Source organism: Microcebus murinus, chromosome 6, assembly GCF_040939455.1.
Source record: "Microcebus murinus isolate Inina chromosome 6, M.murinus_Inina_mat1.0, whole genome shotgun sequence".
Taxonomy (NCBI): Eukaryota; Metazoa; Chordata; class Mammalia; order Primates; family Cheirogaleidae; genus Microcebus; species Microcebus murinus.
The window spans coordinates 8,254,379-8,277,487 of record NC_134109.1 but is presented as its reverse complement, the minus strand read 5'-3'; the positions used below and the strand labels follow the sequence as shown (position 1 = coordinate 8,277,487).

At 46.3% G+C, this 23,109-nt stretch overlaps 1 long non-coding RNA gene across 1 annotated transcript; it reads left to right on the top strand.

Annotated features, from left to right (window-relative positions):
- Positions 1–2,556: 2,556 nt before the first annotated feature.
- Positions 2,557–9,254, top strand: LOC142871364 (uncharacterized). The gene is made up of 3 exons (XR_012919610.1): positions 2,557–2,680; positions 5,508–5,647; positions 8,954–9,254. It is a non-coding gene; the product is annotated as an uncharacterized LOC142871364 (long non-coding RNA).
- Positions 9,255–23,109: the final 13,855 nt, after the last annotated feature.

Here is a 23,109-nt window from a genome sequence, read left to right as displayed (position 1 = left end):
CTTTATTCTGGGGCTTTTGTTATGCAGGAAGGAACTTAACATCATTTTTCTCTTATGACTCTAAGTTACAGAATTTCTATTAATAGATGGATCCTTCATTTGTGGAAGATGGAAGGGGAACTCCACTTTAGAATAGCCTTGCCAATCCCCATGCAAAGCGTAACTCCCATAAACCGTGTTTGTGTACGAGATATTAGTTAAAATCTCTTCCTTTTCATTGTAAATACATTACTTATATGACTTAAGGGAATTGTGTGCGGTGAACCGTGTGGAGGGCTGAGATCACTCACGAGTTAATCGTCATCTCTAAACCAGTTAATCGAAGGGGATTGTGAAGAAGCCAATAGATAAAATGATTGCTATTTCTAAAAATCAAAACAAAGCTAAAAAAAAAAAATTCTGCCAGCTCTTTGATTTAGTGATAGACTGTGGATTTTCCAATTGCACTTTTTGTTTCTCAGTATGGTATTTTCTGTTTAAATTTCAGATTTTGCTGCAAACAGATCCACACAAAGAAGGCACTGATCACATAGGTGGATGTATGCTCTGTTTTAGTCTCTCTTCTTAATAAAATTTTTGTGTATATATATAGACACACACACACGCACACACAAACACACACACACACACACACGTATGTATTTGAATTAGTTAGGATGGAAGGAGGTAAGTCACTTCAACCTTTAAGCCCCTTTGACATTCACAAGGTGCTAAAAGTCAGCTGGGGTCTCAGCTCTGACGAATTTGCATCTCTTTGAATATGATGCTTGAAAAACCCCAGCGATAGATTAAATTTTGCCAAGGAGAAAATGAGAGAGAGGCTTCCATCTCTCAGGTCTGCTGGGAGGATCTTTATGGTTGATTTACTTTTTTTAAATAAATGTTTCTTTATGTGTTTCCCTCAGTTCCTGCCCAGGCTGCCTCTATCATACAAGCTGTAACTTCTGCTAGTCCTATCAGCCAGCGAACAGTAAGTCAACCTGGTTCTCAGTACAAGGTGAAGGGATATTTCAATCTGAGCTGCATATACCTTCTGTGTTTTCTGATTAAAATTTGCAAGCAAACCTTGGAAGAAACTCTACCTGACATGACTTCTAAAATAATTTATGCTCTTTGCAAGCCTCGAATGTAGGGATTGATTTTGGTGCCTGTCACTATATTTCAGATGATCAAAAATGGATCAGGGCTTTTAAGTGAATTTAATGACCAAAGATGATTCTTCGGGAAAAAAAAATCACTGAGGTTAGAAAACAAAATTCCTTGTCTAAAGCCACAGAAGAATGCTATTTTTTTTCTTCTGAAATGGCCCGTATTAATCTTCAAAAATTTGAAAAATGTAGAAATAAAGAGGAGAAAAAATCACTCATAATTAAAGTCAGCAAGATCTATTGTTAACACATAATCATATTTTCTTCCAGTCTTATCTGTGTCTTTGTGCTTTTAAATATAGGCAAGCATATAGTACAAGTACAATTGCGATTCCTGAATTTTTTTATCACTTGCAATAATAAATGCTGCTGATGATATTTGAGCACAATTAATCAGGAACTTTCTAAGTACTATATATATGTTGCCTTGTTTTGTCATCAAAATAACCGAATAGGATGAGTTTTATTATTCTCCCTATTAATAGATGTTAAGCAATTTGCCCAAGGTCACATGGCCAGAATGTTGGGGAGCCATGACTCAAATAAAGGAAACCTGATTCCTGCACCCCACCCCCTTAATCACTATGCTATGACATATGCTACTTTTAATGTTATCATAAAGTAATCATATATATATGTGTGTGTGTATATATATAATTTTATTAAATATGTAATTTATGTAAACATATATATATAATTTTTAGTGGTTGTATAACATACAAGGACACTCTACTTACCATGTATTCACCATTGCATTTTATGCAAATGTGCCCCCTGGGAGGTGTGGAAGGTGACAACCCTGTGCTACAACATTGTATAAATGATCTATTTTCTTTGAAAGCCATTTCTCTATTTCTGGACATCAAGTGGTTTCGTAATTTAGCTCCTTTAATCACAGTCTATGGTAGAATTGAAAACGCACCAAATATCTCATCAGAGAGACCTGGGTTTGAATCCCAGCTGTGCAACTTAACCACTAGTGTTTTCTTGGACAAACACCTCACTCTCTCTGTATCTGAGGCAAGCTAGGGAGTGGTGAAAATTAAATAAGATGTCATGGGTTCAATCTGTTTAGCACAGTTGCTGAGACAAAGGGAGTGGGTAATATCTAGTAGTTCTTTTTATTATTAATAATAATTTACAATACCTATAATGTCTTGAGCAATAGAGTCAATTAGGTGACAATAACTTATCTGAGCCAGTCCTCACATCAACCCATAAAATAAGCATCAGTTAGTGTCTTCGATAGATGAGAACAACGAGGTTCAGGAAGGGTAAGTGATTTTCCTGGGTGAGGCCTGACCTGGCTCTGGGGTACCTGATTCCAGAGGCCACACTCTGGGGCTCTTTGTGACACTGAGCCCCAGTCACGAAGTGCCATAGCGACCCTGCCAAGGAGTTTAAGTCTAAACAGGAGCACTACCGAGACTGTAAGTGGGGAATGTGTACTACTGTGTTTGCAAGATCTGTCTGCTGCAGCATCTGGCATGGAGAATGCGCAGAAGGAGCAAGACTGGAGTTGGGAGAACCAAGTAAGGGGCCATGACTGGAATTCAGGGGAGAGATGATGAAGCACATACGAAAGAGTGACAGTGGAGTTGGAAAGAAGCAGATGGCTTTAAGAACTATGTTGGAGACAGAACTTGCAGGATTTAATGCTGTGGGAGACACAGGGAAGAAGGGAGAATAACGTGTCTGAGTTTTGTTTATGGAATTGTGTGGGTAAAACCAATAGGTTCATCCACCAGTAGAGGAATGTTCCGGGGAAGAAGGTCAGCTTAGTTTTGGATAAGCTGACGTTATATTCCTAACAGACACCCAGGCGGAACTGGCCAGGCAGCAGCTGAATGTAGACATCTGAAGCTCAAAAATAGAAACTGAATTAGTAATCTGTATTCGTGTGCTTTCAGCAAATTAATGGTGATTGAGGATGTGGGAATACATAAGAATGTCTAAGGAGAGTGTCAAGGAAAGGGAATTGAGACCGGAACATGAAAAAACATAATTTAGGGGATGAGCAGAGGCTAGGCTGTGAGTTAGTCAGGATGGGATAGGCCATGCTGCAGTAACAAACAAAGCTCAATATCTGGGTGGCTCAGCACAACAGAGGCTCATTTCTTCTGTATGCAAAAATGTGATGAGGGTTAACAGAGACTCTCCTCCATTTAGTGACTCAGAGAACCAGCCTCCACCCATTTTGGGACTCAGACCTATCCACAGTTAGCTTCCAGGAGCCCAGAGAGAGGGGAGGGACATGCATACCAACTCTTAGCTGCCTTGTTAGGCAGAGACACATATCACTTGTGCTCACATTCCGTGAGGTACTGTAAGTGCTGGCCTTGCCCTGGCCACAGAGGTGGCTAGGAAGGGCTGTGAGTGTAGGAAGAAGAAATGATGCGGTGGGTGAATACAGGTCTCCTCTGCCAACTCAGGTGGGTTCCCAAAATCAACATGAATTTTTAAGACTCTGTCTAGGCACTATTTACCATAAGTAAATGCTGGTGTCATAGCTCAAGTTGGTATGGCAGTGAGGTATGACAGGTACTTAGCAGCTCTGCTCCACGGGGGCAGGTGAGCAAGCCACCAAAGACAGGACAAGAGCTAGTAGGACTGTCCCAGTGTGAGAGGCTATGCAAGTGGAGCCAAACAGAGTCTACAGGAGTGTGGGAAACTTGGTCAAAGGAAGATTCATTTATCAGCAGTCTAGGCCACAGTTAAAATCAGAATTTTGATCTGTTCAATGGATCCTGGTACAGCAGGACTCTAAAGCCAGCCACGCCATCCCAAAGCCACTGAGCAATCGGAGAGCAAGGCATGGAGACAGAGCCAGGAGCTCATCTGTCCTGGAAGGCAGAAACTCATTTCAACCAGTGTCCATGGATAGTGCCAAATATATCAGACTTAAGGTCTTATGCCGCACAAGCCCTGGGCATCACCCATGAGGGCCCATGGCTCATATGTTTCCTACTTTGGTCGGGACTGGATCAGGTTCTGAGATGGGAAGAAACTTAAGGCTGAAGGAGGCAATCCAGGCAAGAGGGCCTGGGAGAGTCTCCAGGGACACGTGCTCGGTCTGGCGTCCCAGCCGTGGTGCTGGCTGGTCTCTGCTGCCGATGACTCATGCCCCAGTGGTTCAGGCGCTCATTGCCGTCCTCTCTGGGCGTTGGTGCCCTGATTTCTGAGTGGAGAGCCAGGAATAGTGAAGCAGGTGATCCATAATGTCCCTTCCCCTTCTAAATCTACTAATCCGTAATTAACTGAGATATTGCAAAACGCCGCGCACATCCACGTATGCTGTTACACGAGCTGTTATTTTTATCAATCATAGACAGCCCTTCCCCACACTCTGAGTTAACGGGCACTGACGGCAGGTTTAGAAATTCATTCCCAGGGGGTGCTTAGAAGGGGGGCGCCAAACCAAAGTAAAACTTCTCATCTGGTTTAACTGCGATTTGCTGCCCGGGTGAGGCAGAGCTGCTACCAAGTAGGGAGCAATTCTCCAGCACACTCCGGGATTCCACGTCTGATGGCGTCAGGAAAACACAATCGTTGGAAGCACTTGGAGGTAGAAAGTTCCTTCTGGCCAGCAGAGAAGCACCTCATTGGAGCCTTGTGGCTTCTGTGTTTCTCCTGCACGTGGGAGGGTGGGCGTGGACCCACAGTGTCGGGCAGTCTAGACGCCAGGAGCCCCCACGGTGCCCTTCCCAAGTGGCGTATAATGGTGGCGCGATTTATTATAAACCAAATACCCTTAATTCTCCTTGTCCAGCCTCTCCCTCGTTACTTCCACTGGCCAATCCCAGGCCGTGCAGGGCTCGGGAAGACCATGTCGCACTGGGTCCCCCTCGCTCTCTTGCCCTGCGGGCGTGCTAGCCATGTCTCGGAGGAGGCCGCTCCTGGAAGAGGCTGCGGCCAGGGTCGGCGGGGGCTTGTATGCAGGAGGAAGGTCCCTAGAAGGTGAGAGAGGAACGGAAGGAGACGCGGGCAGGCGATGACTTGGGAAGTGCGCGGTGGGGCAGGAAGGAGCACAGCGCCCTTGGCTTGCAGCGCCCTCCCCTCAAATGCTCGGGTGAGGATGGGATGAGGAAGGTGGCTGGAAGGCCGTGACAAAGTCAGTGACTTGCTGTAGGCCACATGGCGGCTCTGAGCTTGAAATTCGGCTCCCTGAATTGCACTCTGGTCTTCGCTATGGCTACCTCCGTCCACTCCGCCCCTCGGGGAACCCTCCCTCGGTGCCGCTGCTTCTGGGCTCCTGCCTGGGCTGCTGCCGCCTACGTGGCTGCCCTCATATGTCCTCTGCTCCCCTCTTCCTGTGGCTCTGCCTAGTGATCTTACTTGCCGTTTGCTTCTACTTGCTAGGAGCTCCAAGGGGCGTAGCAATCTTGTTTCATCCTGGAGCAACTCTGCAAAGACCTCTCCGAAGCCCAAAAGGACAATCCACCCGGCCTGTGCCACATAGCTAGTGAGTGACCCAACCAGAATGTGGTCTGAATCCTAAGGTCAGCCTCTTACTTGTAAGCTACGTGCCTCTGTGTCACCCGAGAGAGGTGGCCTTGGTGTGGGACTTTACAAAGCAGGGACCCCCTCCCAGGTACTATTTGTCTGGAGATGCGGGGTTTAGACCAGATGGGGGAGGGGCAAGTCCTGGGGTAAGAAGCCCTGAGAGGCTCACGGGGCATGGGCCTGGCAGGCGTGAAGCGTGGGGGAGGGGAGAGGAAAGCGGGCTCTGCAGGCCACGGCTCTGGGGACCCAGGAGAAGTGAAGATTGGCAGAGGCTCACAGCATCAGGGAACCTCGCGGGCCCCAAAGGGTGTGCATGAAGAGTTGTGGACTAGAAGGAAGGGAGGGAAGTAGGAAGGAGCAAAGGAGAAAGGTGGTGTCCTCACACCTCTGCTCTCATACCCATGTGAGAATAGAACTTCTCAGTGACGTGACACTTATCAATTATAAATCTGATTTCCTAAAAATGCTACAAAGCTTTCTTTGGGTTTTTGAGATAAGTGACACAACATCCAACCAAAAACAGTATAGGGTGGCACGTCCCAGCAATCATTCGTGCTTTCTTCCCGTTCCTACTTCCCAGAGCCCCCGGGCTCGCTGCGGGAGGAGCGGGTAGCAGCAGAGACGGCAGCGTGGCGTGCACGTCAGGAGAAGGGAGCCCGGGCGCTTCTCTCTCCTCTGACTTCTCCCACCCATGAGTCTTTGAGCAAGACCCAGATGCATCATCTGTAAGGGAGGGACCTCAGTGCCTTTTGTGACCGAGGGCAGCGCCCTGGGCCAGACCGTCCTGAGACCTTGGAGGACAAATGTCACACACCCCCCCATGCACAGTTTCTAGGGCGTTTCCATGCACATTCCCATGCTGCACATTAGAGCAGCACCGGGCTTGGCTGGTGAGGGATTAATATACCCATGGTGGTGACACCGTCATTGTATTGTTGCTGAGACTCAAAATGTGAATCGAGTTTCCTAAGACCACACTCAGGAAGGCAGGGCCGGGGCTGAGACTCTTGTCTTCTGCTTTCTGTATATAATGCTGCCTCTGCAAACACCATTTCTGTGGAGACAATCCCGGCCCCGCCCCACCTTTTACCTTACGGGCCACCTCCATGTGAATGGGCCATTCTGGCCATTCTTTTTGGACTATTCCTTCACTTACACATTGTTCCTCTCCAAGCCCCAAGCAGTGCACATTCTCAGGAAAAAAAAAAATAATTTACTCATTATATTTAGAATTTTGAATGAACATCTCACATAGAAACCTGGCTGGAAACAAATATTTCTCTTGTGTATAATGCAAAACAAATCTCGGATTTAAAAATAAACACAGCACTGAGATGACAATTATATTGACAAGAATGCCATAAACAAGCCCGGCTCCTGATCAGATGCCCCTCGCATGATGCGCCTGCCTTTAACATGTTGCTGTTGTACTTTGTCTCTCTACTTAATTAAAACCGTGTACCTAACAAGGGCCATATTGCACAAGGAATTTGTTCTTGAACTTGGCTTTACGTGCAGCCGTGGAAACAGCTGTGTTTCAAGTTGTGTTCCCTGCCAGCTTGGCTATATTTTGTATTTCCATTTGCAGGGTTTTTCTTTCCCCGTTTAAGTTTTATTTGGGAACAAACACCTAACTCTGTCCCACCTTTTCAAACATTGTTCTCATCAGAAATTCATCACTTGGATACATTTTTGCCCAGCGCCCATTCCAGACACTCCACTGTTTCCATCCTGACTCCTCTTGAATTTTTCAAAGGTCACCCCACTCTGCCGTGGTTCCCCGTCGCCTGCTAAACTCATCAAATACTTCTCACCCTGGCCCTCAAGGCCTTTCTCGAGAGACTCCAGCCTGTACCTTCCTCAAAGCAACTCACACACAGTCTATTAACAAACATTCATCCATTTATTCTGCCGGTACATACCAAATAACTATTGCATTCCAGAAGCTGTTTTATGTGATCCTACTATGTGCAGCGTGCTAAGAGAGACACATCCTTCTTTTTCAACATGTTCACAATGTCCTGGGAGAATAAAGACATGGGCAAGGAAATTGCCCGACAGATCCTCAATGGTGATTATATAAAGGTAGAAAGCCCCAGGTTTGTATAAGGCAGGCGTCCTCAAACTGCGGCCTGCAGGCCACATGTGGGCTTCCTAGCACATTTATCTGGCCCTCCAGGTGGGTGTTTTTGCTACCACTGCCTGTCCTGCTTAGCAGCCGACTTGTCCCGGGCCCACAGTACGCACTCTCCAACGGTCTGAGGGACAGTGAACTGGCCCCCTGTTTAAAAAGTTTGAAGAGCCCTGGTATAAGGATAGGATGAGTTTTTCACACACAGGGTATTGAAGCTGGCTTCTGGAAGGGGGTAGCATTTGGGTGGGGCTTGAAGGAAGAGCCACTCAAAGACAGAGGGAGTGGCACTGGGACCCCCAAAGAGGACACAGCATGAGGCCAGAGTGCATGGGCTGCTTCTGAGAATGACCGGTGGGCTAGTGTGTTTGGGGCTTTGAGGACAGCTGGGGAGATGCAGTAAAGAATAGATAAGAAAGGAATCCTGGGGGCAGAGTGTGGAGGGCCTTGAATGATACCTCGGGGACCCCGAATCTGATTTCATCAGTGCAGGGGGAGTAACTGAACATTTCAGAGTGTCCCACAGACCAATAATCTCAGTCCCGCTATTTTCCCAAAGACGCCTCACCTCGCCTGTTCCGGGGCTCCACTCATCCTCCGCACTTCTGCCTGGAACAGCACTCTTGTATTTCTGCTCATGAGTTTCTACCAGTTCCTGAGTGTGCTAACTCCAGGCTTGGGGCTCTTCTGATGTGCTTCTGCCTCCATGAACATGTGTGCGTGCGTGTGAATGCATGTGAGTGTGCACGTATGTGCAGTCTGTTACTCTCTGCATCTAGGTTCAATCATTTAGAAATCACTCAATGTTTCTAGTCTGCTAATGACACTCTGGCTGGTTTCATGGACTCATTCTGTTTTCTTGCATCATTTGAAACACATTCCCTGGCATTTTGCGTGATTTTTCATGAGCAGGAGAACAGTCGCCAGTCAGCCTGTCGTCCTGAACTCATCTCAGAAGTTCTTGGAATAGTTCAGAATCACCATTCTACTTTTCTCCCTCACATCACTTTTATTTTAAAGGACAAAAGTCTCCACCTGACACACAAGTAACAAAATGTTATTTTTTTCCCCCTGAATGCCATGAGGCAACATTTCACAAAAATCTCCAAAAAAAAAAAAAAAAAAAAAAAATCCAGCTGTCCATTGACCTTCCCTGTCCTCCTGTCCCCAGGAGATCACACAGTCACTGAGACAGATGCTGCTCCTTCTCTTCCTCTCTGCTGCTCAAGACCACTTGCCTGTGTTTTGTTGCTGCTGGTACACAGAACCTGACACATGGGAGAGGCCCAGTACATCCTTGTTGAAATTCTGAATAGGATGCAGACCTTGTCACAAGAGCAACCATGTTATAGCTGGGAATGGGCAACAGCTCTGAAACCATGAGCTATCTACACTAGAAGAATATGCAAAGCGCTATGAGAAAAAGAGATGAGGCATTTATTTTGTCAAGGGAAGGTTCTCAGTGAGTTGTTCATTAATAAATTCAATGACATGAGACATCGTTTTAGTTAATATTTAACCTTATCTTTGTGTCATGTTGCCATTTTCCCCACTGCACATATTTTCCAAAAACCTAGAATTCTTCTTTTAGGGTGTAAAATTAGCACAATGAAAACAATACAACCAGACTGTGAGCTACTTGAAGGCAGTGTCTGTGCCTTACTCCCTAGTCCTATTCCTGGACTAAACTCAGGACTCAGAAATATTGGATAAATGAAAGAAGCAAGATCTTCCCATATGCCATTCCCTCTGCCTGGAATGTTCTTCCTCCTTCTATTTGTTGCTTGGCTTTCTTTTCGATCTTTCAAGCTGAACCTAATGATCTATCTTCTCAGAGAGGACTTCTTTGTACATTCTTCTTCATTCCAGGACTTCAGTCTTCACAGAACTTAACACAATTTGTGATCATTTTACTGACTTTCTTTGGTTTAGATTTTAAAAATCTCTTTCCCTACCAGAACTGAGCCCACTGCAAGTAGACACCATGTTATCTAGTTGACCAGTTTTATTCTTAGTGGTAAATTTAATGCCTGGTATGTCACAGGCTTACAGTAAACACTTGTTGATCGAATGAATGATTATCTTGCCATCTGAGAGACAGTCAACTGAGACTTTTACTCAAATTGAATCAAATACTTTAAAGCAAGTTATTGATTTTTTGTTGTGAGAAAAATGAATAACCAACTCCGTGGTATTTTTTTTAATAGTAAAGAGATAGTTGAAGCACAGTTGAGACAGTGGAAGCACAGAACGGTCTTCATCTGAGTATACAGTCAATAAATGTTAATGTTGTCTCTCTTCCAGACCAAAGGGTCACGTGGAAAGATGTTTCAGGAGCTGCTTTATATGGTTTCTGAGATTGCACGTGATGACATTTATCATGGGCTCATGCAAATTGTATTTAATCTAGTTAGTGATCCTTTTTGAACCTCTCTTCTGTGCCAGACTCCACGGGCAAAAGTGAGATATATGAAGACCATGGAGGAACATCCAGCCTGCAGAAAGGGATAAGGATGACTTCAGACTCAACTCAAGGAAGATGATGAGAATGGGGCAGCACTTGATACAGATGTAAAAATGCATATATTCTTTGAAAGCACAGGGGAAAGAGATTACATTTTTCCCTTAGATAAGAGGAGCCTTCATAGTGGTATTGGCCTTTTTGTTGGGCCTTGGGGATGAAATAATATCAGAATAAGAAAGGGAAGAAAGGCAATAAAAAAAAACAGCTAACTACATGGGCGTCCCACATTCCTTATCTCATTCCACTCAATAATCTCATGAGCTGATGGGGCGGGATTCCTAATGTTTTGCCATTATTGCTGCTGTCTGTTTGCTTGTTTTTACCAAGGGAATTAAAAATCAGAGAATCCGTGTATTTTCCCAAGGACTTGGCCCCTCACTTGGCTCCTAGCAGTGCGAGGTCTTCAACCACAGCGTGAGGATCGAGGCTCTTGAACCGGATTCTGTGCTGGGCGGGTCCACGTAGATGTTGAATGAAGTGGGTGGCTTCTTATCCTTGTTCATTCTTCTACTCCCACCAGTTTGAAAAATACTCTCTGCTCATTTCCTAGCAGAGTGTAGCTTCTGAATAGCTGAAACTGCCACCTGTCCACAAATGCCCCACATGCCAAGGGGGCAAAGTTCTAACTTTTCCAACATTATCAAAATTGGGGCAAATGTCTACATTTCCTGTCTCCTGGGTGCACTGGGGCTGCAGAATGAGTGGAGGGTGGACCCTCTGCGGCAACCGGTTATTTCACAATGCCGTGGACTTCTGCCCACCTTCCCCCCCAGAGCACGGCGTGTGCTGCCAGAACCCTTTCTTCGAAATGGAATTGTTTAAGTCAATAGAGGGCTTCTGGCTCCTAACTGGCTGATGTCCAAGTGTGGGCAAGGTGACGGTGGTCTGCTGCAGTGTCCAAGGGTTTCAAGAGGAGAGGTGGGGGCAAGGGTGACACCTATGGCTGCTTACTACTGCCAGTACACGGTGTTGAAGGAGGCCATCACTTGGATCTGGAACTAATGCTTTTTGTTGTGACATATTGTGCTGGTGCTGGGAGGAGGTGGCGCGAGGGAAGACGGCATAGTGGTGAGGTGGGTGCCAAGCGCTTCTGTACGGGTGAGACAGATCCCCACTGCAGAGGTCTCTGCATTCATACAAGAACCTCCAGGGCCCCTCCTTCCTCAATATACAATATATAATTCTGTCCCGTGTCCTGTCCTAATTCTCACTCAAACCACCCAAGCACCTCGCACGTGTACACACATGCTCACTTCCTGCTAAACTTCCCGATGGCAAGAACAAGGACCAGCGAGGGCAGGATGTACAGGGCCTACTGGCATAAACATAACCCCTAATAGATCAATTCCAGGAAGGTGATGGAGTATGGGCCAAATGGGAGAGGCTGAGAAGAATTAAAGTTGTCTGTACGACAGAGAGTCAGGCACTTTCCTCCCCTATCTTTTGAAGGAGACTGGACACTGGGTGCCCTGGGTTCTCAGAGAACCTGCCAGGAGAGAGACCTCAGGCAGGGTCTAGAGAAGGTGGGACCTGGGACCAGTATGTTAGGGGCATCTGTGCAATGGCTGAGATGTGACCCTCTGTCACTGCCTCCTGGGCCAGCACGACTGCCCATCCCTGGGTCATCGCTAGCCCTCTGTTAACCTTGGCCTTAGGTTCCAGTCTGCTGCACACGGTGCCCTGTGCAAGTGGGGCTCCAGGGAAGCCAAGCCACACAGTGGTGCTGAGCGAGGACCAGGGGACGTGGTCCGGTGGCAGAGCCAGCTGAGGGATGGAGAAACCAGCCGGAGCTCTGAGGAGGAGGAAGACGAGGCCATGAGAACGTGGGCATCTGATGCTCTTGACTCAGAAGACCACAGACATATTGGAGAAGATTCGAATGCTCCGCAGAGCCTGAGGTGGGGGCCCAGGTTGGGATGCAGGCTGTAGGGTCGAGACCAGAAGGCTGTGCAGCCCAAATCCAAACAGCTGGACACAATGACTCTTTGTGGACGTCAGGCTCAGCCCAGCTCAGCAGGGCTATGGATTCCACAAAGGTCTTGGAAGCCAAGCAGAGAGGCTGGGCTTCACATACACCCTGGGGATGCCCCCAAGGATCCCAGGAGGCTGCTGCTGCCACCTTTCCGTCTCTCTCCAGCCCTCTAGCACCCTGCTCTTCCAGTCTCTCCTGTGCGGTCCCCTGCCTCAGCCACTTGATGCTTCAAGCTGGCTCGAAGCCGTTGTCATGGGCTCTGAACCCAGGCCACGAGCAGAGTGAAAGATGATGAAACACACGGACACTTTCATGCTAATGGCACATTGGGGAAGAGGTATCCAGAGGGAGATGTAAATGGTACCCACAAATTCAGGAAAATAACCAAAACTAACACAATGCTGAGCTCTGTGCTCTACGGTGCACGCACGCACGCATTCATTCATTCATTCATTCATCCCAGTGAATCTCAGCACACCTACCCGCCAGCACACCTGCTCAGCCGCCGGGCCCTTCAGTGCAGCCGGACACCTGACTGGAGTCGTTTTTCTGGGGTGCTCTCCTCCTGTACCCCAAACCCCCATTTGTCCCTCTCTTCCTCTCTTTTCCTTCCCAATGGCAGTTTCTTTTATTTCAGAAAAAAAAAAACTTATAAAAATTGTTGGAACATGCACTACAAAGCAAAACCTTATTTTTTTTTTTAACATTCAGCAGAGACCTCCTCGCCCCCCCTGCCCGCCCTCCCCCCCCAAAAAAACCGGCAGCCATGTCAAAGACACTGCCTCCCCCTTTGACATTCATGCAGTGCTCAGAGTCAGCTGGGGTCTCGGCTCTGACAAATTTGCATCTCTTTGAATGTGACGCTTGAAAAAAGCCGGAGCCGCTAGATTAAATTTTTTTTTTTTTTTCCGTCGAGAAAATGAGAAAAGCCTCTATCTCTCGGCAGAGTCTACTGGGAAGATCTTTATTCTGATTCTTGTTAGAATTGTTTATCACCCTGACAGGCCAGACTCGGACGAGATAAAGGCTCCGCTGCATCACGGGGCCTGACAGTGGTAGGACATGCAGAAAAATGAAAGGAGTTGGAGAAAATATTATTAATAGATGCCGACTTGCTTTGCCTGCGTGGCACGTCAGGGAAGGGAGAGGGGCGCCGTGGCTTGATTGCGGGCCTATGAAGTTCTGTCCAAAAAAGAAGCTATTTTTCATTAAGTGATAGAAGGGCCTTTTTCATGTTCTTTCCTGAGGAGCTGATAACTTATGCAGTTTATTCTAACCCTGCTGATTTCTGTCAGGGGAAGAAAACTCCGGAAAGATGGCTCCGCGTTGTCCTTTGCGGGGAAAGGAGGCTGCTTTGACAGACAGGCGCGCGGGGCCGGCGGCCCAGCCTGGACGGGCTCAGGGTCCCCGGGCTCCGGTCGGGTGTGTTTGCTGTTGCGAGTCTAGGGTTGGTGGCGAAGGGGGAGGAGAGACTGAACCCGGGGCCCTCGGTCTCCCCATGCGGCTCTCTGCCTTGTCAGCAGCGGGACAGCCCCCTTCCTGCACCCGCACACTCGGGCCGCGGTGCGCGGGTGGACGCCTTCCCGGCCACGCCGCGATTTCCCGCTGGGTTGGTCCGCTTGGGCGGCCGTAACAGAAAGCCACACCTGGGTGGCTTAAACCAGAGAAGTTAATTTCCTCATAATTCTGGAGGCTGAAAGTCCAAGGTCAAGGTCCCAGCAGGGTTGGTTTCTCTGGAGGCCCCTCTCCTTGGCTTGCAGGTGTCCACCTTCTCACAGTGTCCCCCGAGAACTGCCACTGTGCGGGCACTTCCTGGTGTCTCTTCCTCTTGCTGTCGTGACGTCGGTCCTGTTGGGGGAGGGCCCCAGACCCAGGGCCCCATTTAGCCTTAACTGCCTTCTTAAAGGCCCTATCTAAGTACCGGGGCTTAGGCCTGCAGCATACTGATTTTGGGGAGACGCACCTGAGTCCACAGCACCTATGCAGTGATTGCTTCCATTTTAGCTTTTCTGGATGCAGACAGTAGAGTCTGAGAGTGGGATGTGGGGCCGACACAGCCTTTGCTCCACATCCTGGAGGAAATGCTCACTCTCAGGACAGTAGGTCAGGTGGATTCTCTTTGGCCAGCTGGCTCCTGGGCACCAACGGGACGGCCCTTGTGGGGACGATGCTTCTGACAGCACCTCTCCCCCTGATGGGACAGCCATGGTGGGAGAGGAGCCACAGACATGCCTCCGTGCCTGGATCGAGTAGCTGAGTGGCCCAAGGCAAGTCACTTAACCCTCTGTGCCTCAGTTTCCTCTCCTGTAGAAGTGACAGCATTTCTGTTGCTACCCAAACCAGATGAGGACTGAATGAGATGAGATGAGATGACATGACATGAGATGAGATGACATGAGATGAGATCCTTGCGTATGCTGGAGGGTCACAGATCATAGGGGAGAATCACCGTTGCTGAGGGGTGAGCACATGGGGGGTGTTCCAGAAGGGTGGGTGGCACTCCCATGGGGCCACCCACTATGTGGTCTTTGCCTAACTCTTGGCTCAGCCATGAATCTACAGGGGCTCTGTCCATAGAGTTTTGGGGGAACAGGTGAGCTTCCTTTGTCACCTGAGCCCTGACTCTGCATCTCCTCCTTCCCCAACCTGGAAGCCAGAAGCCTGGCTGAGTGCTCTGGGGAGGCTTAGCTGGGACACCCTAGCAACACTGGGACACTGCAGAATCCACCCAGCTTAAGAGTTCGGGGCAGAGCTAGCAGGGAAAAGTCTCAGCTCAGCTGGAGGAAGGTGATGCTGTGCCAGGCACCGTCCTTGGTGCAGGTACTTCTGTGGGGTCCATGTAGCATCTGGGATGGCCAAAGGCCTTGTGCATCAGGGACCAAACTTCAATGCAGGTACAGGTGGCACGGCACCCTGATCTGTGTCATTCATTAATTTAGAACATGACTTAACCCTTTCAAGCTTTGGTGTCCTTGTGGGTCAGATGGGTACTGCCGGAAAGAGTTAGTATATTTATTTATTTATTTTCCCCCAGCTTATTGTGGGGGTACAAATGTTAAGGTTACATATATTGCCCTTGTACCCCCTCCCCCTTTGAGTCAGAGCTTCTAGCGTGTCCATCCCCCAGTTGGTGCACATCACATTCATTATGTATGTATATACTCATCCCCCACCCCGCGCCTGACACCTGATAAAAGTTATTCCTATATGTCCACTTAGGTGTTGATCCGGTAATGCCAATTTGCTGGTGAGTACATGTGGTGCTTATTTTTCCATTCTTGGGATACTTCTCTTAATAGAATGGGTTCCAGCTCTAGCCAGGAAAATACAAGAGGTGTTTTGCATTAAATAAAGTGTACACATTGCTTGGCAGAACCTCTGAAGTATAGTAAGTACTCAGTTTACAGTTGTCGTGATGCTGTTGTTGCTGTTGACTACACTGATGATGATTGCGATGATGCTGATGATGATAATGACGATGATAAACAGTTATTTGCTTGATAACCAGTAAGTACACAGCATGCACCATGTGCCAGGCTCTGTCTTTGGTCTTCTTGTGCTTCATTTTGTTTAATGCTCACTACAGTCTTAATCAGTAGACATCATTATTATTCCTGTGTTCAAGATGAGAACTTTTAAAAATTTGTATAAATTTATGGAGTATAAGTGCAATTTTGTTACAAGCATAGATTCCGTATTGGTCAGGTCAAGGCTTAGGGTCTCCATCCCCTGAGTAAGGTACATTGTGCCCATTATGCAATTTCTTATCATCCACCCCCCTCCCACTCCCTCACCTTCCAAGTCTCAAATTTCTATGATTCCACTCTCTAAGTCATGTGTACACATATTTTAGCACCCAGTTGTGAGTGAGAACATGCAATATTTGACTTTCTGTGTTGGGCTTGCTTCATATCAGATAATGTTCTCTGGTTCCATCCATGTTGCTGTGAAAGACATGATTTCATTTGTTTTTATGGCTGAACAGTATTCCATTACATATCTCTACCATTCTTTATGCAATCATCCATTGATAGACATTTAGGTTAGTTCCATATCTTTGCTAATGTAGTGTTGAAATAAACATACAGGTTCAGGTATTTTTTTTATATACTGATTACTTTTTCTCTAGGTAGGTACTCAGTAGTAGTATTGCTTAATCTAATAATAATTCTATTTTTAGCTTTTTGAGAAATGCCCACACTGTTTTCCTCATAGAGGTTGTACTAATTACCTTCCCACCAACAATGTATAAGAGTTTTCTTTTCTCTGCATCTGCACCAGCATCTGTTATTGTTTTTATTTTATTTATTCTTTTAAATAATAGCCATTCTGATTGTGGCAAGTTAATATCTCATTGTAATTTTAATTTGCATCTCTCTGATGGTTATTATGTTGAGTGTTTTTTCATGTACTTGTTGAGCATGTGTATGGGCAAAATGTCTATTAATGTCCTTTGGCCACTTTTTAGTGGGATTTTTGTTGTTGTTGTTGGGTTGTTTGAGTTCCTTGTGTATTTTAGATATTAGTCTCCTGTCAGATGAATAGGTTACAAATATTCTCTGTCATTCTGCAGGTTGTTTGTTCATTCTGTTAATTAATTTCTCTTTTTCTGTGCAAAAGTGTTTCAGTCATCTCATTTCAGTTTATTTAAGTCCCAGTTGTCTCTTTTTGATTTTGTTGCTTGAGCTTTGAGGTCTTCATCATGAATTCTTTGAGTAGATCAATGTCCAGAAGAGTTTTCTCTAGGTTTTCTTTTAGCATTTTTGTAGTTTCAGTCTTATGTTCAAGTCTTTAATCCAAAAGATGAGAACCTTGATACTCAAGAAAGGTCAATGACTTGTACTGGTCACACAACTAGTAAGAGACTCTGTAATTGGCTGGGATGATGCTGGATGTTGGTTGGAGCATCGAGGAGGGTCTTTCATTTTACTACATGAATTAGAGAAAATTATCAAGTGACTTGGGTGGGGGTAGAGTCCAAGAAGGGTGTCCTCACTCAACCATATATGGGGTGACTGGAATTCTTGACCCACTGGGCACAAAGTCACAAGACATGCCATGTAGACTGGTAGAAATTATTCCAGCCCCTGTAGACCCTGGAGACTAATTGGAAAGCAAGACTCAAAAAAGCAATGAAGGATTCCAAGTATTTTCTGACATGGATAGACTAATTCCTGCAGGGGTTAATTGTGGACAGAAAGTTTTTGCTCCTCCTTTAGAGAACAGGTTAGAAGTCACTCCCTCAATGAAGCCTTCCTTAAGTCCCCAAGCATAGGAGACTGCCTATCTTCTACAATAGGTAAAAACTTGCAATATATTTGCAGGTGTCATTGCACATATCACAGCACAGTGTCATCATTTTTTGACCTGTGTGTCTTTCCACCTTGACTCTCCACTGGACAGATGGACAGATCTCTTCACCGGACAGATGGAGAACCTGCAGCACCTGGGACTTTAAGACCAAGACGGTGCTCAGTGAATGTCTATGAACAGAACCACAGAAAGTAAACACTCTATGAATCATAAATACATTGAATATGAATCTTAAATCTATAATGAGAAAAAAGGCATGATACTAAAATAAGCAAAAGTTTAATTTTGGAATATGCATTTTAGAAGCAATAATAGAGTTAGAGTTATATTTCATTTGATTCAACACACACATAGCCCTTGCCACGTACTAGGGTGGTAGGAAGGGGGATGGAGGGATGCAGGGACACGTGGGACATGAGCTCTGCCCTTCAGACACAGGCAGCCACCTGGAGCTACTCTATCTGTTATCTCTGAGCAACACAAAGGAGGGGTGAATCTCAGAAATAAGAGAACAGAAGATTCAGATCTGAGCATTTGGGTTGCTTCCTTCGGTGGTTTGAACACGAAATCTACCCAGAACTGATTACTTCTTTCAGAAATTAATTGGAAAGATCTCATGATTGGGGTGGGGACTATTCCTAACTTTGACTTCTTTCTTTACCTTCAGCCAGTTCTGCTCAGGTTGACGAACAGTAACATGGTACTCACTAGAAGCCATGCATTGGGTAACCTGCACACAGTTGAGAATAAAAGGAGGTGCTACTCATAATTGTGCTGGAATAACAGGCTTAATTAAATAAGAACCGGGTTTGGAAAACTGGAATGTGGGATTGCCCTTGTCATACACCATGTCAAACACTTGGGAAGCAGAGCTGAGTAAGAGGTTCAATTTCTGCTCTCAAAGAGCCTCCAGTATAGGTGGAAGATACAGTCATTTCTATTTATTCTATTTATTCTGTTCTATTTATTTGTTAAGTATTTACTAATCTTCTCTAAGCCTCAGTTTCTGCATCTCTAAGCTGGTCCTTTCCATTGGCAGAACATAGCTGGAGAACAGGTGACCAGAGACTGAGAAGTGCAGTTTGCAGGTCCTGTAATACAGAGAGTACAGAAGGACAAATATGTGGCTGAGTGCCGACATGCAAATCTACAGCACATCTGACTGCTCCCTTCCCACAGAGATACTTCAGGGCAGGTTTTGCAGCAGAGGACTGTGATGTTCATCGTATACAAAGTCAAATGAAACCAAACTCAGTGAGGAGCAGAGCTGGATGATCAAAACTAGCCAGGCGACTGTCACTGAAATGTAAGTCCCCTGAGTGTAATGATTTTTCTGTCTTGTTCATCCCTCTAACCTGACTCCCAGTCTCCTAAAATTAGTGCTCAGTCAGTGTTTGTTGACTAGATGGCTGACTAATGGGAACCTTTTTCTCCAATGATGGCTACAACTGGAAGTTAAAAAATATTACCATCGGTGATTTTCACATGAGCTTCAAAGACCTTTGAAAGCTGCAAATGTCCTATAATGGGTGTCCACAGTGTTCTGTAAGAGGTCTCAAGTCCCATAAACTACATGCTATGTGAACCCCATGAATGTAAGTTAGGACGGGTTGAGCTGTGAAACAAAGAGACCCCAAAATATATAAGGAGTGAAATGTAATAACATTCAATGTAGGTACATCTGATCACCAGGCGGCTTTCCTCCACGTTGTCACTCAGGAACCCAAGAACCTTCCATCTGTGGCTCTTCCATCCACTAACATCTTGCTTTTATCATCTGCATCCCAATGCCAAAGGGAACAAGAGTGTGAAGTGGACACACTGCTTCTTAAGAGACCCAGCAGACATGACGTCACTTCAGCCCATTCCACTGGCAAGAAGTAGCTCTCTGCCCACTGCAAGGAGGAGACTTGAAAATGTGGAAGAGCTGTTTGCAGAGGAAGAAAAGGAAACTGACTTTTGAAGAATAGCTGTCTCTTTGCCCCACTGTGTGTGTGTGTGTGTGTGTGTGTCTGTGTGTGATATGATATTTTGTCCAACATAGATTTGATTCAATATTGCAAAAAGGACACATACAAATAGTTAAAAAAGTCACTTCAATAATAATTATTTAATTTGCTAAAGTTTTATAAAATCTTGTTGCTTTAGTTTTTCTTTCTGTTATATGTTTATTCCTGGTAGGGGAAGAAAAATATTATTAAATATTTTGAGGATTTACCACGTTCCTAAATTTTGCTTGGTAAGCCATGCACACCATTTCATTGGCTCCCGCAGTAACTCTGTGAGGCAGGCCCTACTGTTCATCTTTTGCAGATGAGGGCACTGAGGCTCACTGAAGTTAAGTACCTTTCCCATGGTCTCAGGGCTGTGACACTGCAAAGACATGATTTGAGACAAAGTTGCCCCCTATTCACTGGACCACCTGCCTCCCAGTGGGAGCAGCAAAGGCCTTCACCGTTAGAAGGTCTTGGAGAACTCTGAGGAACAAGGACATGGAGAGGCTGCACATGGATGGCACTGGTGTCCATATTAAATGCTTGGGAATGTCTTTGTGCTCCCATAGAAATGTGTTCATTTACATTTTTCCTGAATGGTATTTCTAATTCACCCTTGACTTTCTCTTCTTTTGATAGTGACACAGGCAAGAGAAGTATTCTTCTATTATAAGGAAGAAAACACACAGGGCACATGCAACAACAGAGCCTGCACCCGGCCCCACTGAAGGGAGGTGACAGGGTGGTTGGGGCCATGCCCAGTGGCGAGTGTCTGTGAAGTGTGAAGGACTCAGCCCACACGGCCCAGCCACTGTGGCCACGAGCTGAAACAAAGCCCATTGTTGCCTTATCTTCCAGCTTTGAAAGACAAGCCAAAAATCTAGATGTAAAATTCTCATTTGAAATATTGGATCGAATGAAAAAAAAAAAAAAAAACAAACCAAAAAACAAAACATAAGGTCAAACAAGTCACAAGATTCAGCACCTGGGACAGCGGGCTTGTGACCTCTGCTTTAGCAGGTCCAGGTCCTTGCTGCGGGGTTTGCTCACTGATGGCCCCAGCCTCTTGCTCTTTGTGTTACAGACAGACCTGCGCTCTGCCAGGGACACGGATTTCTCAAGCTCCTGTTTGGCACAGCACATAGGCAAGTAAGGGGCACGTCTCCCTGCCCACGCTCAGCCAAACCGAAGGACAAAGGCAGTGAGACTCTCTGGACCTTGGGGAAAAACACAGCTCTCGCAGGCGAAGACGCAAGCGTTCCTGTTGCAGTGTAATTAGGAACAGCAAAGAAACTCAGACATGTGCCCCTTCTGTGTTGGCAACCGATATGACAGAGCTACATGAGGTGCAAAACGCAGGCTTTGTGTGCGCCTGTGTGTGTGTGCATGTGTGTGCGTGCACATGCGGCGCTATGTGCTGCAGCCCAAGTCTCAGACTATTTCTAAATTGAAGTTGATGAGATGGGATATTGTGCCTTTTTGAAAAATGTAACCAACAACAAACTTTGCTCAGTGTAATTTTAGCAAGGGTGCAAGTTTGCCAAGGTGCAGTATGTTATTGTCAAGCTACTGTTTTGACAAAGCAGTATGTATGTGTGGTTGTGTCTGTGAGTATGAATGAGGCAAGCAAAAAGAAAACAGCAATATATACTTTTTAAGGAAGTGAATGCAATAAAAGAGGGGCAAGAAATTGAGACTAAAAAGTCGCTGAGGTTCACTGTTGTTACAGGTCTTCTTGGAGGCTGTTTGTCTATAAATGGGCACCCAAATGTCCAGGTAATTCCTAAACCATTCTTCCAGCATATTATCTCTAGGGTCTACCCTGTGCTGGGCACTGTGGCAGCCCTGGCAGTGCCAAGGTGCATAGGACATGTTTCCTGTGCACTCCCCACCCCCGTCCCCTGGAGAAATCATGCAGATCAACAGGGAACCGCTTCTCAATTCCACAAGTAACCGGAGTGGCCAATATTTTATTATTATAATTCATGCGAAGCTCTTTCAGTAGTGACTAGCACGTAGCAGCATCCTCAGTAAATTAATAGGCACAGGGCAAAACGTTTTGCACTGGCATTTCTCATTCTCGTAACAACCTCATGTTATAAAGAAGGCCAGGCTTAGAGGGAGGCACTATTGCAGAGTGATTAAAACATCAAGGCCTGGCTCAGCCTCTTACTAGCTGAGCGACCTTGGTCCCTTCATCTTATCGTTCCCCGGTGTGCTTGGCGATGATTTAGAGATTACAGCACCACTATTGTATTAGTTTTGGTGCATAACCAACCACCACGAAATTCAGCGCCTTGGACCACAACCATTTGTGACTGTGTGTGTCCCCGTGGGTCAGCTGGGACACACCTGATCCAGGCTGGACGTGGCTGGGTGCATCTGGTCTCAGGGCGGCGGCTCTGGGTCTCATCTCCCTGTGGGTCTCTGGGTTGGGGGAGGGGGGCTCTGCTCCATGTTCTCCACTGTCCCTGGGCAAGGGGGCTGGCTAAGGCCTGCTCTTCCCCCGGCAAAGGCAGAGATGCAGGACAGCAAGCTCCATCTCACAAGCGTTCTTGGAGTCTCCAGTAGTGACGGCCTGTGGGCCAGACCAAGTCACATGACCAAGCATGGGTGCATTCAGTGGAGAAGTGGACATTCATTCAGAGTGGACGCTCTGTTCACTCTGCCTCCTGGACACAGAGTGGGGGGAAGAATATATATTTCTGAGCAATAATCTACTCTACTAAGCTCCGTACCCCCTGGAGCTTTTTGGAGAATTACTTCGAAAAGCAGAATAACATGCTTAATAAAAAGTTAGGAAGAAGTGAGGGGTCAATGAAGCTAGGGGATTTTTTATGAATAAGAATTTGCATTATGGTGTGATCCAATTGAGGCCCAGAGAGGTTAGGTCACTTGCCTGGGACCACACAGTGGTAAGTGAGGAGCTATTATTTGAACTCATACTGTTCAAATCCCCTTCTTTTTGGTGAAACCCTTTGGGCCTGTCTGACAGTGGGGGGTCAATTCTATGGTCCCAGGAGAGGCAGAGTGTGCAGTCTAAACACACACGTTCACAGGTTTAGGAAGGCAGATTTTGTACCTTGAGAGTTTAGAGAGTAAACCCGGGTGAGCAAAGATCAACCCCAACTCCCGGGGGCAAGAGAGAGATAATAAATCACAACAAAACTGCCATGCATGGAGGTCCCTGTGTACCGGGTGGAGGAGCAGGAGACCAGGGCCTGGGCCTTCCAGGTGAGAGCTCAGAGCCTCCTCGGCCCGACCGCACCCCGAGCTGGGGCGTAAGTACTGGAGCCTCCCTTCTATGTTCAACTTGACAGTGGGAAGAAAGAGATTTCCTCTAGATCCCTTCATTTGCTAACATTTATTTTCTCCCTCTGATCTTTTTTTTTTCCCTCCCCTGAGGATCTTGAATTTATAAGTATTAAATTTTTTAGAACTCTCTGAAAGCACTGCATTAAACGCAGAAAAGTGAGATGGGTTCCCTGGGCACTTGGTAATACTCTCTATCACGGCCCTTACAT